Genomic DNA, 16,111 nt, shown 5'->3' with positions numbered 1-16,111 from the left:
CTTTTTCATCGTTCTTACCAATCTGAATGAGCCTGCCATCTGTTTCCTAGGGCTTATTAATGCGTTGCCGTGTCGAAAGCGCCGCCACTTGGATGGTTGAGTTCCCGATCTCTGCTTCGTCGTTTATTTTTCCGTCACACATTCCGGCTTCCCCATCTCGGGGAATGGCATGGCTTGTCCTTTCCACTTTATGCTTCATTATTCCAACCTCCGTCCGGCTACTCTTGCCGTAGCCTTTCTTTACTCCTGGTGCCACCTGTCATCCTTTCCTTGTCCATTATCCCGAATTCTGGAGCTGGCTCTAGATCATTCTTAATGATGTCTGAGCTCGTGCGTCCCCTCCGCTTGTTCGGCCATTCTTGCCATGCCCCGTCACCTGCCCACCATGTGCCTGCCTTTCGCCTCTGCCTTTTCCCACGGGTGAGCTGTCTGATCCATGCTGTTGGAGATTATCTCCGCCTCCACTGCGTGCCGCCTGATCCTGACCATTCATCTCTTTCATGTCGTTCCCACCTTTATCAATGTTTAGCAGTTGCTAAAGTTGGGTTTTCTCCTCCTGGTTCAGATGAGGCAGACCCACGCTGTCGACTTCTTTGCCCCGGTTCCGGCATCCCAAATTCACAAGCCAGTGTGCTGGCTTGTTACCTGCGCGCCTGGTGTGGGTCGGGAGGATGTAGTCTATTTTGGGAAGGAGCTTCCCAATTTCGCCAACCAGCCAAGCGGTTCTCCAGGTTTTGCTAATCCTTTGCGCTGGTATTTGCTGCTGGAGCTTCCTAACCATGTCAATTACCAGCTTCGAGTCTCCCTCGATTTGGAGACATTTGAAGTTGACCCGAAGAGCTATTTCCAAGGCCCCGTTTTAGGACGTGCAGCTCAGCTTCATTATTCGAAGCTTCCCCACAGTCCATTGCGAAAGTTCTTAGAGTGTTACCCTCTGCGTCTCTAAAGACTTCTCCAATGTCAGCCTCGCCTCGGTTGTTCTTTGCAACGCTGTCGAAGTTTAATTTTATGAAGCCTGGTGGGGGGTGTCTGTAATGGTTGCTTTGGGCTACTGCTTTGGCCAGCTCTTTTCGAGAACCCCCGCGGGTGACCATACTCTGTCTGACCTCTAGTTTATTCAGGATTGCTTCTTCCGTAGTCGAGAACTACCAATCCTCGTCCCTCCAGCTTTCCGATAGGATTGTTTCCCAAATGTTACTGGTGAATTGCTCCCAGATTACTGCGGGGGTTCTGGTTTCTGATTTGAAGATGGCCCCGTTCTGAGCTTTCCAGATATTCCAGAGGAGGAATCCAGCGGAGAGGAGCCAGGCGCGGTTAACTACCGGGGTCAGGTAAGGCTTTTTCGGCCAATTGACAATTGTGCTCACAATGTTTTGCTGGTTTCTATGTTGGCGCTCAAACAAATTGCGGTGGTTTTCCCACACGGAGGAGCTGACGGAGCAGTGGTTCATCAAATGTTCCATGGTTTCCTCTTGGGAGCTGTAGAGGGCGCAGCGGGATGGGCCTTCGCTTCCCTTCCGCAGAATCTAGTCCTAGGTGAGCGCCCAACCATGTAGAATGGTCCAAATGAAAAAAGAGATCTTAGGCCAATGCTTAATTTCCTAAAGATTTTTCCATTGATTTGTTTCCGGTTGATGATTATGGTTGCTATGAAGGTGGTAGGCTTCTGCTATTGTGAAATTTCCTTGAATGTGTTTGCCCCATCTGAGAGTGTCAGACCCTGTTTTCTTTACTATTTTCTGAGAAGCCATCTCTGTACAGTAGTCTTGTCATCTGTCGGTTTCTAGTGCTCCTTCCCAATCCTCTTTAAATTTCCAATTTCGCCAGTATCCAGCTTCGTCAGGCTTCCAGATGTTACCAACAGTTGATGCCCCGGTCTGGGACGAAAAGGCAAGGATGACAAGGAGGTTGTCTTTTTGTATAAGACGGTCTCTTTGCTACCAGGATTCCTCCTAGAATTTGGCTTTGTCCCCTGCCCGAATTTCCCAGAAACTATGCTCCCTTATCAGGTCCTTGCTGCCTCTCGCCAGGTTCCAGATTGCAGAGCCTCTGGTCTCTGTCGTGCTTCTCAGTTTTTCTTTGATTTCCCCTGCCGCGTCGTATTTTCTTTCCCAAAGCACCTTCCATAGGTCAGGGCCACCCTGAAGCCACCTCCACCAAAGCTTCGCACCCATAACTTGGTTGAGGGCGAAGGGGTCACGGAGACCTAGACCGCCATCTTTTGGGAGTCGGCAAAGCCACTCCCATGAGATAAGGGCCCACTTTCTTGTTTTGCTGGTCCCCTGCCAGAGGAAATTTTTGAACAGGGAGACTAGATTTTGGCTTGCAGTCTTTGGAATTGCTTGGCACAAGAGCTGGTAATTTGGGATGGCCTGCAGAACAACTTTAAATAATGTTATCCGACTTGGGGCATTCAAAGAGCGGTGGGTCAAGTTCTCCATTTTATTTCAGATTTTCTTTATTAGTATATTCCAGTTGGTCGACCGGAACTGGTTCTCTTGTAACATGATACCCAGGTATTTGGATGGGAAGGATCCCCTGTTGAAGCCTAGAGTACGAGCCATAAATCTTTGGACTGCCAAGGAGGTATTAAAGAAAAACACTTCTGATTTATCTTTATTGATTTCCATCCCGGAGGCTTTGCTGAATTGAGATAGGGATTTGATAATTCTTTGGGCCTCTTTTAGAGTGGCTTGACCGTAAAGCATCACGTCATCTACAAATTGCTGGTGGGAGACCGGAATGTCTTCTCCGCAGATTCTGAGGCCTTTTATCTGTTCCTTGGAGACCTGATCCTTAACCAATCTGCCTAGGCCTTCTGCGGCTAGGATGAAGAGGAAGGGAGACAAGGGGTCTCCCTGCCTTAGCCCACGGGAGGGAGTGAAAGCTTCAGAGGGGGAGCCGTTTAGGAGAATTGACATGACAGGAGAGCTAACCATAGACAGGATCCATTTTATCCATCTTTGATCAAATCCATAGGCTTTTAGGATACTTGCCAAATAGTTCCAGCTGAGCCGATCAAACGCCTTGGCCAGGTCCAGTTTGATTAGCATGCCGAGGGAACGGGAGCTTTTCAGGGAATGAATCACTTCCTGGGCGACTATTATGCCATCTGTGATCTGCCTTCCTTTGACAAAGCCAGTTTGCTCCGGGGCAATGAGATCTGGCAGGATCGGCTTAAGCCTGTTGACCATGATAGTTGCGAGGATTTTGTAGACAACGTTACATAGGGAGATGGGCCTGAAACCCTGCGGTTCATCTGAGCAACCAGACTTAGTTATTAACGCCAGGAAGGTGGCGTTCAGACCTTGGTGCATGCGCTTGGAGCATCTGGATTCCTCCACAATATCAGATCGTTTCCCATGAAGCTCCAAGTCGCCTGATAAAATTCGATGGTGAAGCCATCGGGCCCCGGGGCCTTATTTTTTGCCATTTTGTTTATTATTTCCTCCAGTTCTTCCTTGGTTATTACCCAGAGAAGGGCCAGGTTTTGATCTCTAGAGACTTTCTTTGGAATATGGTGGCTGATTTTGTCTATGTCCTCAACTCTGTTGATATTTGGTTCAGAGAGAATACCTTTGAAGTGCTCCACCAAGAGATGTTCTATTTCATCCTGCTGAGTCACTCTGTTTCCTTCCTTGTCTTTCAAGGAGAAGATTCTGTTGTGTTGGCAATGGTTTATCATGGCTTTGTGGAAGAATTTGGAGTTTTTGTCTCCTTCTTTGAGCCATTGGATTCGGGATTTCTACTTCCACAGGATTTCCTCCTGTTTTCGCCTTTCCTCTAATTGGGTGATGACTCTACCTTCCTCCTCTGCCAGATCCTGACTTCTTCCTTCCAAGATGATTTGCTACTGAATTCTTTCCATTCTGGATTGGAGTTTGCCCTGCTCCTGTTGGATATTGCCAAATTCTTCCTTGTTCCATATTTGATTTTGCTTTTTATTTCTTTGAGCCTTAGCTGAAAAGAGTGCATTTTGCTGCGGCCCTCCTTTCCACTTTTGTTGTCCTGCCACCAGCCTCTTACTTTGTCTAGGAAGTCAGGGGCTCTGAGCCAAAAGGACTCGAACCAGAAGGGTCTCCTTTTGTTCTCGTTATTTAAGGCTATTTCCAACTTGATTGGCCAGTGGTCCGACCCTATTGAGGGTAGGATGGAGGCTTCGTAGAAGATATCCACCCCGATTATGTGCTTTGAGATGAGGAATCTGTCCAGTCTTGAAGCAATCTATTTGGACCTGCCTCTTCTATTATTCCATGTGAATTTCCCGTTTATGGTTGGGATGTCAACCACTCTTAATTCTGTCTGCACTTCTCTGAATCTTTCCATTTCTGGGTCTTCCCTGCTTATTCCACCATTTTTCTCTTCTCGAGAAGTGATTAAGTTGAAGTCTCCTGCCAGGATCCATCTCTGCTCCTGGTGCAAACTTCGAAGCTTAGTTAGCTAGTTGAGGAACAGGTCTCTATCTGCTCTGGTGTGGGGACCATATACCACCGAGATTACCACCCATTCACTTTGTCCTATTAGCCTGAATCTCCCAGTGAGGATTATTAGCATTCCTATCCACCAGTCGGCGAGGACTTCAGCTGAGTTCTAGAGAATAGCTATCCCTCCTGCACTTCCTTTGGGATCTATAGTGACATGTTCGTATCTTGGTTTTATTTTACTGAGGATCTCATCCATTTTCTGGCCTGGGATTTTGGTTTCTTGGAGAAGCATAATTTGAGGTTTGTCTTTTTAGAGTCGTGCTGCCAGATGTCTCTGTTTTCCTTTGCTATTTAAGCCCCTGATGTTCCACGATGTCAAAATCATTGGTTAACTTGGGAGAGGGTTTGGAACACCACTGATAGCGGGACTACTTTTCCAGTATTGACTAACGTTTCTCCCATGAGTTGTATGGAGTCCTTAATGTTTCTTCTTCCTCTTTTTTTTTCTCCCCTTTATTTTGTCCATTCTAATCTAGTCTGTTTTCCTTTTGAGTCTCTTGGTTTTCTTCTATTGAGGCTTTGCCTTTTTCCAGTTTGGTTTTGTATTGTTGGAAGGTTTCAGTATATAGCTTCTTTTGTTCTTTGGGAATAAACCTCTCATCCAGGTTCTTCCATTCATGCAGCAAGTTTTCCAACACTTCCTCTTCCTGGCTTAGGTCCTCCCTACTGGACTCCTGGTCTGTCTCCATCCGAACAGTTTGTTCGTCTGATTCCTTATCATGTTTTGGTATCTCACTCGGGGCTTTTCTTTTAGCTGGGTTCCTTTCGCTGTTTTCACTGCAGTCTGAGCCTTTATCCTCTTGATTTTCCATGACCTGATCTTCCTCATCCTCCTCTACCTGCAGTATAGCGAAACTGTTTGCTTTCGTTGCATCGAGTTGTTTGCCTTTCCTATCTTTCTATGGGGGTTCCTTGTTGGCTTTCCTTTTGTTTCTCACCTCTTGGAATTCCTCTTGGTGTGGCTCTCTCTTATTTTTTTGGGGCCCTCTTTTTTCTTCTTCCTCCCTGGTTATTGGGCATTCCTTTGCTAGATGGCCATGGGTATGGGACCTACGACACCTAAACAGGATGTGTTCATAGTCTATGTTCTGCTGCCAAATTTCTTCATGGTATTCAAGCTCTATAGTGTCAGGAATGGGGTTTGCTAGGTTCATGTAGACACAGATCCTGGCATATGAGGTGTATCTACCTTTCTTTGTAGTTTCTGCTATTTTCACAAAGCTTCCTATTGAGTTTCCTATTCCTTCCAGGATATCCGGGTCCCAGAAGTCTATGGGGAGCCCAAATAAGCGGACCCAGACAGGAGCAGCCAGAAAGGTTTCTTTGTCAGGGTTATAACAATCTTCCCAGAAGCGCATGAACAGACCAACATTATTATAAAAATACGAGCCATTATCGAATACCTTTTCTCTATCTTTCAGGTTAAAGAATATGACCGTAAAGAAGCCTTTCGCTCCCAGCTTGAGCTTGATGTGGCCCTGAGGCTGCCATTTCTGTTGTATCCACTTGGCGAGGTCTCTTTCCGACGGCCAGACTCCGACAAACTTGCAGATGAGGGCATAGTCCCTCATGTAACTTCGGTACTTTTCCAGCTTGTTCGTTGGGATCACATATCTGGGTTTCCCTGTTGTACATGGCAAGCACTTTCCTCTGTGGCCTGATTGCCAGGCCGCTCCTAGCACCGGGCCCATGTTCTTCCGTTCCTCTGACTCCTGGCTACTCTGTCCGTCTCCTGCTACCGTGTCTCGGTAGGAGGGGATCTCTCCCCTCCTGACATTCTCTGTCATGCCTTTGTTGCTTTGGACGCTGTCAATTGTTGCTGGACTGGTCTGTGTCGGTTTTCCACACTTCCTTCACGACTTCCTTAGGTTTTCACTGCCTTGCCGCCATGAGGGTTTGAGTTGGAGAGCTCTTGTTTTTTAAAAAACCAATAAACATATAATTAACTATAATATAGTTTTAATTTTAATTTTAATTGTGGTTTAGTTTTTTTTTTTTTTGGTAGGTAAGCACACACGGGGGATTTGAACCAGTGACCTATCACAAGGAGTGCCTTAACAGTGCACCCATTCACGTCAATCCAAAGCACCGTGGGCTGAATTGTGGTTTAGTTATTACTTTAGTTTTATTTTAATTAGTTTTAATTTTTTAGTTTAGTTTTGCTATTCAATTTTTATAACAATTTTATTATACAATTTTATTTTGATTCCGAGTTAATATACTTTTATATTATTATTTTTGTGGTTTTGATTGAATTATTGACTTTTTTATTTTTTTACTTTGGTTAATTTTATTCATTTCTAGTTAATATATTTATAATTTAGATATTTAGTTGTTTTATTTTTAGGTTTATTGAGTTGAGAGGCTCATTCGACAACCCAATATGAGGGAATGTGTAAATTTGTCCGTCTTTGCCACTTTAAAATAAAATAAAAAATAAAAATTTAAATTTGTATTCTAAATAGAAAAATAATGTCGACTATAATTTGAAAGAAAAAAAAATGCTCTAAAGTAATTAGAAGTAAAGAAAAAAATGTAACTCACATGTTTAAATCTCATAATTTTCAAAAAATATTTCAATAAGAGATTTAAATAAACTATATGAAGATTTGTGTTGATTAATTTACATCGAGATCAATTCATATATATATATATATATATATATATATATATATATATATATATATATATATATCTATATATATCTATATATATATAATGATGATGATGGTTAACATCCAGTGGGACCAAACTTGGTCTATCGGACATAAAGAAATGAATTATTTAGTTTGATTTAAGATTTTATTTCTACGCTCCAAAAGCTTGGAGAAAAATCTCCCGAGCTCACTATAATTTTGACATCATAAAAGGCTAGGAAGGTGAGTATTGCAACAAAGATTATGAAACTGAGATCTAATGTAGTTGTACGCAGGCACTCTAAGAGGAAGTGATTTTCATCCTCAATGTTCATATTCTCATAGAGATGGCAGATCCTTTCCATTCATGGTGTTTTAGGAGTTGCCCAACGCCCGTTTCACTATGGAGCTCATGAGAGTTCGTTATATTAATTTTCTTCTTTGAGCTAGTTAAAACAGAGAGATACTTTTGATCTTTTAGGGTGGGGTTAATGAACTCCTTATAATATCTTAATTTTATTTTAGATGCCAAATATTTCTCTCACCACATTTTTTATTTGAACTTAGAACTAACAATATTTTTAATGTTATTACTATTTTTCAATGCAACATTTTCGTGGATCTCCCAATGGCTTAACAGGCCCTAGTGTCTTTATACCAACCTTGTTTGAGCCTTAGGTGGCTTTGGCTGGAATTTAAAGCTAGCTTAGGAAGTCTATGGTCTCCTATGTTATTGAGTTTGTGCTTGTACAACATAAGCCTAGTCATAGCTACACTCTCAATAGGGGAAAGACCAACTTCTATAAGGAGAATAGGATAGGGTGTATTGCTTTTAATTTTGAGCTTATACGTTATAAAATGCTTCTAGATTTGCTCAATATTTCTCCAGCATTCTCTAGAGATGCTGCAACCCCAAACCTCACATCCACATAAGATAACAAGAGCAACTAAAGTTTCAAAGAGGAACTTCTTTCTATCCCACATTACGAGGTTTGTCATTTTACAATTATTTTCAATACAAAAATAAGCTTTCTAACCCCCATTAATCATTTTCTCAATGATATAGTTCCATTTTAACTTGTTATGAATATCAATTCCTAGGTACTTGTAAGAAGATACTTCCTCCAAGTTACTATTTTCATACATAAAATTAGCGTACGTTATATATAAATATATATATATATATATATATATATATATATATATATTCTATTTAGCATTCAAAAATACAATTTAAACAATGAAAAATAACACATTATAGTTTGCACTATAAAAAAGTTTGCATTTGAGGAAATTTGATCCTCTGGCTCATGTTAGATCCATACTTAATATGGATCTATACTTGGTTTTTTTTTAGTTTTAAGTGTGCTTTAGTTATTATTTTAGCTTTATTTTAATAATTTTAATGTTTAAATTAGTTTTGTTACTTCATAATTTTGTTTATAGTAACTTTATAACTTTGTTTTCAGTTTTAGTTAATTTATTTTATATTATTAATTTTTAGAAAATAGTTTAATTTTATTTATCCATTTTTTTATGTTTTTTTGGTTTTGTTCTATTATTAGTTTCATTTAGTTTTAATTAATATGATTATAATTTATTTAAATATCGTTTTAGTTTTAGTTTGATTAGAAGATGTTAAGCATGACCCCATGAAAATTGAGAACCCTGAAATAAAACACACAAATTTTTAAGCCAATCAAATACTAACAAATTATTATCTTTAATTAAAAGATAAAATAGTTTATTGATTTATAAATTCGAACTAGAAATTGTCATAGTCAATGCTAAACTACTAGCGGTGAACAAGTGAATCAATTACTAAAGCCCTAGGACTAATAAATATAATAAGCATTCAAATTAAAACCAAGACATAACAATTGTAAAAAATTTATAACATTCAGCAACATTTTTTATATCTATCCAAATTAATTATCGAAATTTATTTAAAATATTTTAAGAATATTATTATCAAAAAATACTTCTATTTATTTCTTAATCTAAACTTAAAAATATTAACAAATATAAAAATATTATATTATACTTACAATAAGGTTTTTAATAAATTAATTATACTAAAAAGGTTCCTATAATATATGCAAAATATATCATCATCTCCAATACATGCGGCAAGTGAGGTTCTTTATAGAATATTTACATTCATACTAATATTATTAATTTATCCAATAATTTTATTACTAATATTATTTTAATTTGTATTCTCTGCAATATTTTTACAAAAAAAACTATAAATCCAAGGACATGTAGATATATCTTAATGTTCACACCTGTATGCTAACACTACTGGAAACCAATGTCATTTTAACAACGACCAATCGAGAAACCATCAAGTTTTTTCAAATGTACCTTCTTATTCTTAAAACAGCCATAAATATATCATGATCTCCCATGTATGTAATTCAGAAGCTTTATCAATTTTTTTGGAAACACATATCATTTTAGCAAAGGTCAACCGGAATCAATTCCACTAAACTATTTGCACTGTCCCAATTAATGATAAATTAAGAACGCCCACGATCAACACAAAGCGGATTTGTCTTGTAACCTCTCCGATTTTTTTGGGGTTAATCTAGGAAATTAAATGTTGTTTGGCATGCCTATAGTGGGCCGTCCAATCTTAGGTGGTGTCTCGTGGTGTTTCATTTCCCTTTTTATTATATATCTTTATTTTTGTAAGGATATCGAACCTTTAAAAAACTAATTTATTTGTTGTTAACGGATTTTTGCGGTTATTAATTTCAAATAGCAGAAGATTGTGTTTTTTCTTTTAAATTTCTTCATAATGATATACCGATAGGTTCTTCATTTGGAAACCATTCTTCTATTTTAATTGAATGAACACTTAGCATCAAATGGTTCAAGCGATTAGGTGATATAGACTTCTGCAATCGACAATAAGTAACTTGAGTTGACTTTTTACAACAAATATTTTTGTTTTTCAAACGACTTTAATTAGATCCTATACACTAGATAATTTAGGAATTGATGTATGCTTTGAGATTACTCAAGTTTTAAAGCACTAGCCATGCAAATACATAAAGTAACATTGTGTAACCTTCTATATATGAATGAACTCAATAAAATCCTCAATATATTCAAAACTGCCATCTCCTTCAACCTTCCCGATGCAGATAGCTTTGCAAATAAATCCTGTTCACGCTCTAGTTTTATCACCTTTGGAAACGGATAAACTAGCATCCATCCACAGAAATTTCTTTCGGAAAATCTGTACGAAAAGTATTGGTGAAAGTTGGTGAATTCTAAAGACCATAATAGTTCAAATATATAAAAATATTTTTGTTGCAATCATTCACGGACATAATAGATATGGTTTAAGAAGAAATATATAAAAGGAAATAATCCACTTCAGCTTAATGGCAACTTACTTCTCTGGGCACAACACTACAGACGGATGTGAAAATATAGAACAAACTAAGTAGACATGCAACCAACAGCAATAGCAAATGACAGAAGGTAATACCAACATAATTTGAAAATGACTGTCAAATCCACACTCTGACAACACCAATAAGAAAAAAAAGGATATAAAACATGGAAACCCCCATATTCCACTGAAGAACCAACAGAAAAAACATAATAAAACCAGTAATTCGAGACCATTTCCATTGCCCTGACAGAAAATGGAAAGCTTAAACCCGTTAGCCAACCCCAAAAAATGTTGAAATTAGTGTGATCCCAAAAGCCTGCGTTGGTAGAATGGCGATACTTTTCGCCATTAAATATGTTTGAGCAGAAAGAACTTCGAGATTCTATGACAGTTGGCAGGCACAAACATACAGATGTATGGTTAGGGTAGTTTGGGTAACATTAATTTGTAACAGATTTTCTTTTATCATGTAAATTTTACGAAAATTGAATGCAAGAAATATATAATTGGAGTTTAAAATAAATTTATTAATTACATTTATGTAGTAGAAAATAATAAAATTTATAATTACTAAAACATAGTAAAATTTACGATTACTAAAAAATAATAAAATTATAATTTATAATTACTAGAAAATAGTAAAATTTATAGTCACTCTATCTTCCCTGGCTCATGTATCTTTTAACATTTACATTTACATGCATTATCAGAACATGCGCACGGCAAAAGGTGCGAGCACAAACGACCCCGCAAAAACCATAGACTCAGTATTTTTACATGCGACTTAGAGTGATTAAATGCATAAAAATCGATGGACATAATAGACCGAGGAGGATCTGCATTGACCTCTCATTACCCCAAAAATCATGGGGAATGACCATTACATTTCATATAAAATATTGTAGCGATATTTTGTGTAACATCATGTAAGATAGCGAATATTTTGTGTAACAACATGTAAGATAGCATGTAACATCATACAGTAATAGCAAGTTAATATGTGGCATTCTATGAACAGGATTATGTAGATAAGCATTATCTGCATTGACGTCTCATCATCCGAAAATTTTGGGTAATGGCCATTACCTTTCATATATAATAATATAGCAATAGTTTGTGGAACAACGGGTAGGATAGCACGTAACATCATATAATAATATAGCAATATTGTGTGTAACAATGGGTAAGATAGCACGTAACATCATATAATAATATTAAGTTATATGTGGCATTGTATCTAAAAATCATGACATTTATGTAGATTTGCAATTCTAGCTTAAAAATCAGATAATACTATGTAATGTGAGACATTAGGTTAACATGATATGTGTAATTGCTGAGGCTAAAACAAATAAATAATAGAGAACAGCTATATAATATTAATAATAATTAAAAGTTAAATGACGAATCACGAAGTATAATATTCCCATTAAATGTAGACTTCATGGATAGCTAATATTAAGTTTTTAATTTATGGTGTAGAAATGTTCCATTGTCACTTTAATTTAATAATCGATATTTAAAATTCACCTTTTCTAGCAATGTTATAAATATGACAAGTTCAAATTATATAAATTTATTTAAAATATAATATACATTTATATATTAGAATATAATATAAGGTATATTCTAATAAATTACATAAAAGTATTTGTATAATTAATTAAATTTATATTTATATATTAAACTAATGTATCATATTATATCTTAAAAATATTTTTAAATCACTTTTAAATTATATATAAATAGACTTTTTATTTAAATTATAACTATATAAACATATACCAATTATATATTTTAATTTTAACTTTTGAAAAATTGATATTTTTTATTTTACGTTTCTAAATAATATTACTAATCGGTTTTATTTCCCTATTTCCTATTTTAATTTTCTAAATAATATTAGAAATCCATTTATTACTCTAATTTCTAATTTGTAAATTGACCTTGCCTTCCATCTGATTGGTTTATGTACCCATGTTGATTGTTACTTGGAGTAGAGCGTTCTGTCTTTGGAGCAGCAACGAAACCTCCCTAAAAAACAATGAGTATCAAACGCAAGCCACTACCATTGTTATTTTATTTTCTTATCATTTTCATATATTATACTATTAAAAAAAATATCAAGACACTTAAGGATGTGATGATATATTATATTTTTGAATTTAGACTTTTGTGATCCATAATAATTATAAATTTTTTTTTTGGTAAAAATCACATAAGAGAATCTAGTCGACCCATTTCAAACGAGCCACTATGGTTCATTTTCAAGACAAGATGAGGAACCGGATCTAGGTAATGCAATAAATAGATGTAGAGAGCATGTCAGGCTAGGAGATAACTCCTCAAATCAAGTCATATTAATCATTCGGGTTGTTGATTATAAAATACAAGAGGGAATGATTGTTCAGTTCATCTCCTGATGACTCTCCATCTACTCCATTAATTATTTACACTAATTACAGTTGTTCACCCAATCCCTATGATTAGGTGTCAACATTTCCCCCGTAATCCGAAGGGATGTTGGTGAGTCCAAGCATCATTCTAAATCTTTCAAGATTTTCTCTTCCAAGCACTTTGGTGAAGATGTCTACAATTTTCTCATTAGTGGAACAATGGCGGAGATGGATTGTTTTGGCCTTAACATGATGTCGAATCAGATGATATTTAGTATTGATGTGATTCATTCGATCATGGAACTTTGGGTTCTTGGCCAACTTTATTGCCGAGGTATTGTCAATCATGAGTAGAGTCGATTGTGCTTGTTTTACGAGCAAATCTTCAAGAATTTTCCTGAGCCACACAACTTCTTTTGTTGCCTCAGCTGCTGCCACATATTCTGCCTCTGTTGTGGAATCTGCTGGAACTGATTGTTTGTGTGTTCACTAAGAGACAACTCCTGATCCAAGACTTATAGCATAACCTGAAGTTAATACCCTAGTTTCTTTGTCTCCATCGAAGTCTGAATCAGAGTATCCAATCAAGCTGAAGTCACCCACCTTTGTATACTTGACTCCAAACTCTTGAGTTCCCTTCAAGTATCTTAGAACTCTTTTTGTAGCTGACCAATGTCCCTCACAAGGATTTTGCATAAACCTAGAGAGGATTCCAATAGCAAACAAAATGTCTGGTATCGTAGTATTTAGGTAGTTGAGACTTCCTACAAGCTATCTATACCTTGTTGGATCCTCGAATTTTTTTCCTTCAATGGATGTGAGCTTTAAGTTTTGTTCCATTGGAGTAGTCACGGGATTGTGTTCAATCATGCCAAACCTGTTCAACATATCTCGAATGTACTTATTTTGAGAAAGGAATATGGACTTCAGATGTTGAGTTACTTCAATACCAAGATAGTAATGAACATAGCCCAAACCATTCATTTCAAAACCTTTTCTCAATTCCTTCTTTACGGATGCAATATAGCTCTCATTGTTCCCTGTCATCAAAAGATCATCTACATATATGACGAGATATACAATTGTTTTTCCAACCTTATTGACAAACAAAGTTGCATCATGAAGATCATAATGTTTGAAATTGAGTTTCAGAAGATGCTCAGTCAGTTTTTCATACTAGGCTTGTGGTGCTTGTTTGAGGCCATAAAAGGATTTCACAAGTTTGCATACTTTATGTTCATGTCCTTTCACATCAAATCCTTCAGGCTAGGACATAAAACCATTCTCTTTTACATCTCCATTTGAGGAAGCAGTTTTTACATCCATTTGATGGACTTTCCAACCGTTCTGAGCTAGTAGAGCAAAGAGTGTCCAGATGGTAGCCCATTTTGTTGTGGGGGAAAAATTTTCCTCATAATAGACCCCTTCCTTCTGTGCAAAACCTTTTGCCACAAGCCTGGCTTTGTGCTTCTCAAGTAAGCCATGAAATTTATACTTATTCTTGTAGACCCACTTGTAGCCAATTGGTTTCGTTCCTAAGGGAGGATCAATGAGCTTCCAAGTGCCATTCTTTGTTAAGGCATCATACTCCTTTTGCATTGCTTCTTTCCATTCATTATGAGAAGCAGCTTCTTTCAAGGAAGTTGGTTCAAAATCTGTAGACAAATTCAATTCACAAATATAAGAAACATCCATATCAACAGGTGAACCAGAGTCATCTGCATCACCTCCATTTTATAGGTCTGAATTTCTAGTTCCTGTCTTTCCAACCTCATCGGGATGAACACTTTCAAGCGTCTTTGTCAGCCACTTTGGGGGACCTTTCTCAGATGGTCCAAGATGCTCTGTTGATTGAGTTGGGACAGAATCAAGATTGAGTCTCCTAATTCTACCAATCACATCACCCAAAGTATCATCTGTTGTTGGAGTCTCATGCGGGGGAGAGAGTGATTCAGAAGAAGATTCCACATGTTGATCTAGTATAGGAATCGCCCCTTCAACATGTGGAATTTGATTATCAAATTCTTGAAATGATTTTTCATTTGCGAATCTATCCAAGTGATCAAGTTACCGCTCAATAACATTATCAATTTTGGATGATTCAATAAAGATTACATCTCTAGATACAACAAATTTTTTATTGATTTCATCATAGAGATGGTATGCTTTGGAGGTGTTTGAATACCCCAGGAAGATACACTTATGACTTCTTGCACCAAGTTTGTTTATATGTACCTTTGGTATCAAGGCATAACATGTGGAACCAAAGACCCTATGATGCTTTACCGAAGGAATGTGCTCATACCACATTTTCATAAGGAGTCTTGTTTCTAATAGCATTAGATGGACATCTATTCTTTACATATACAACACATAGAATTGCATTAGCCCAAAACATCAATTTTACATTTTTGAAAAACATTATGGAGCACACCATATTTAAGATTGTCCTATTCATTCTTTCAGCTACTCCATTCTATTGGGGATTATAAGGCACAATTGTTTGATGTTTGATCCCATGTTGGGGAACATAGTTTTCAAATTCATTTGAAGTGTATTATTTTCCATTATCAGTGTGAATAGAGCCAATATGAGATTGTGCATCATTTTCAATCCATGTATGAAAGCTATTGAATGTTTGAAAAGCATCAGATTTGTTCTTCACTAAATAAACCCAACACATTCTGGTGTAGTCATCATTAAATGTCACATATATTTATTTCCATTTGCAGAAGGAACAGGCATTGAACCACATAAATCTGAATGAATGAGTTCAAGTTTTATATGTGCTCTAGAATGTGAATCATGAAAAGACTGTTTTCTATGCTTTCCTAGAATGCAAGCATCACATTGCTTAAGTTTCCTAGGAATTGTCGGCTAACCAGTAACACCATTTTTCTTCAACAAGCGGAGGCTTTCATATTTCAAGTGTCCAAATCTAGCATGCCATAATAAACTTGATCGAAATGTACCTTCTTCATAATGAAATTGTATGAGCAAATTTTGAGCATGAGCAGAGGTACCCTGCAGCTTGAGAAGCTTTTCTTCTTCTATCCTGTCATGACAAGTGAGTGGTTTGATGTTTTTATCACCTCAAGCTTGCCATCAAACATTTGAATGGAGTTGTCTATTAACAGTGAGGACTCTCCATTGAAGCCAGACAAAAGCTCTGTAGTGTCCTATCTA

This window comes from Pinus tabuliformis, chromosome 8 (genome assembly GCF_031772625.1).
Source record: "Pinus tabuliformis cultivar Carrire ecotype Pingquan chromosome 8, CPIR1, whole genome shotgun sequence".
Lineage (NCBI taxonomy): Eukaryota > Viridiplantae > Streptophyta > Pinopsida > Pinales > Pinaceae > Pinus > Pinus tabuliformis.
This window is presented reverse-complemented; position numbering follows the sequence as displayed.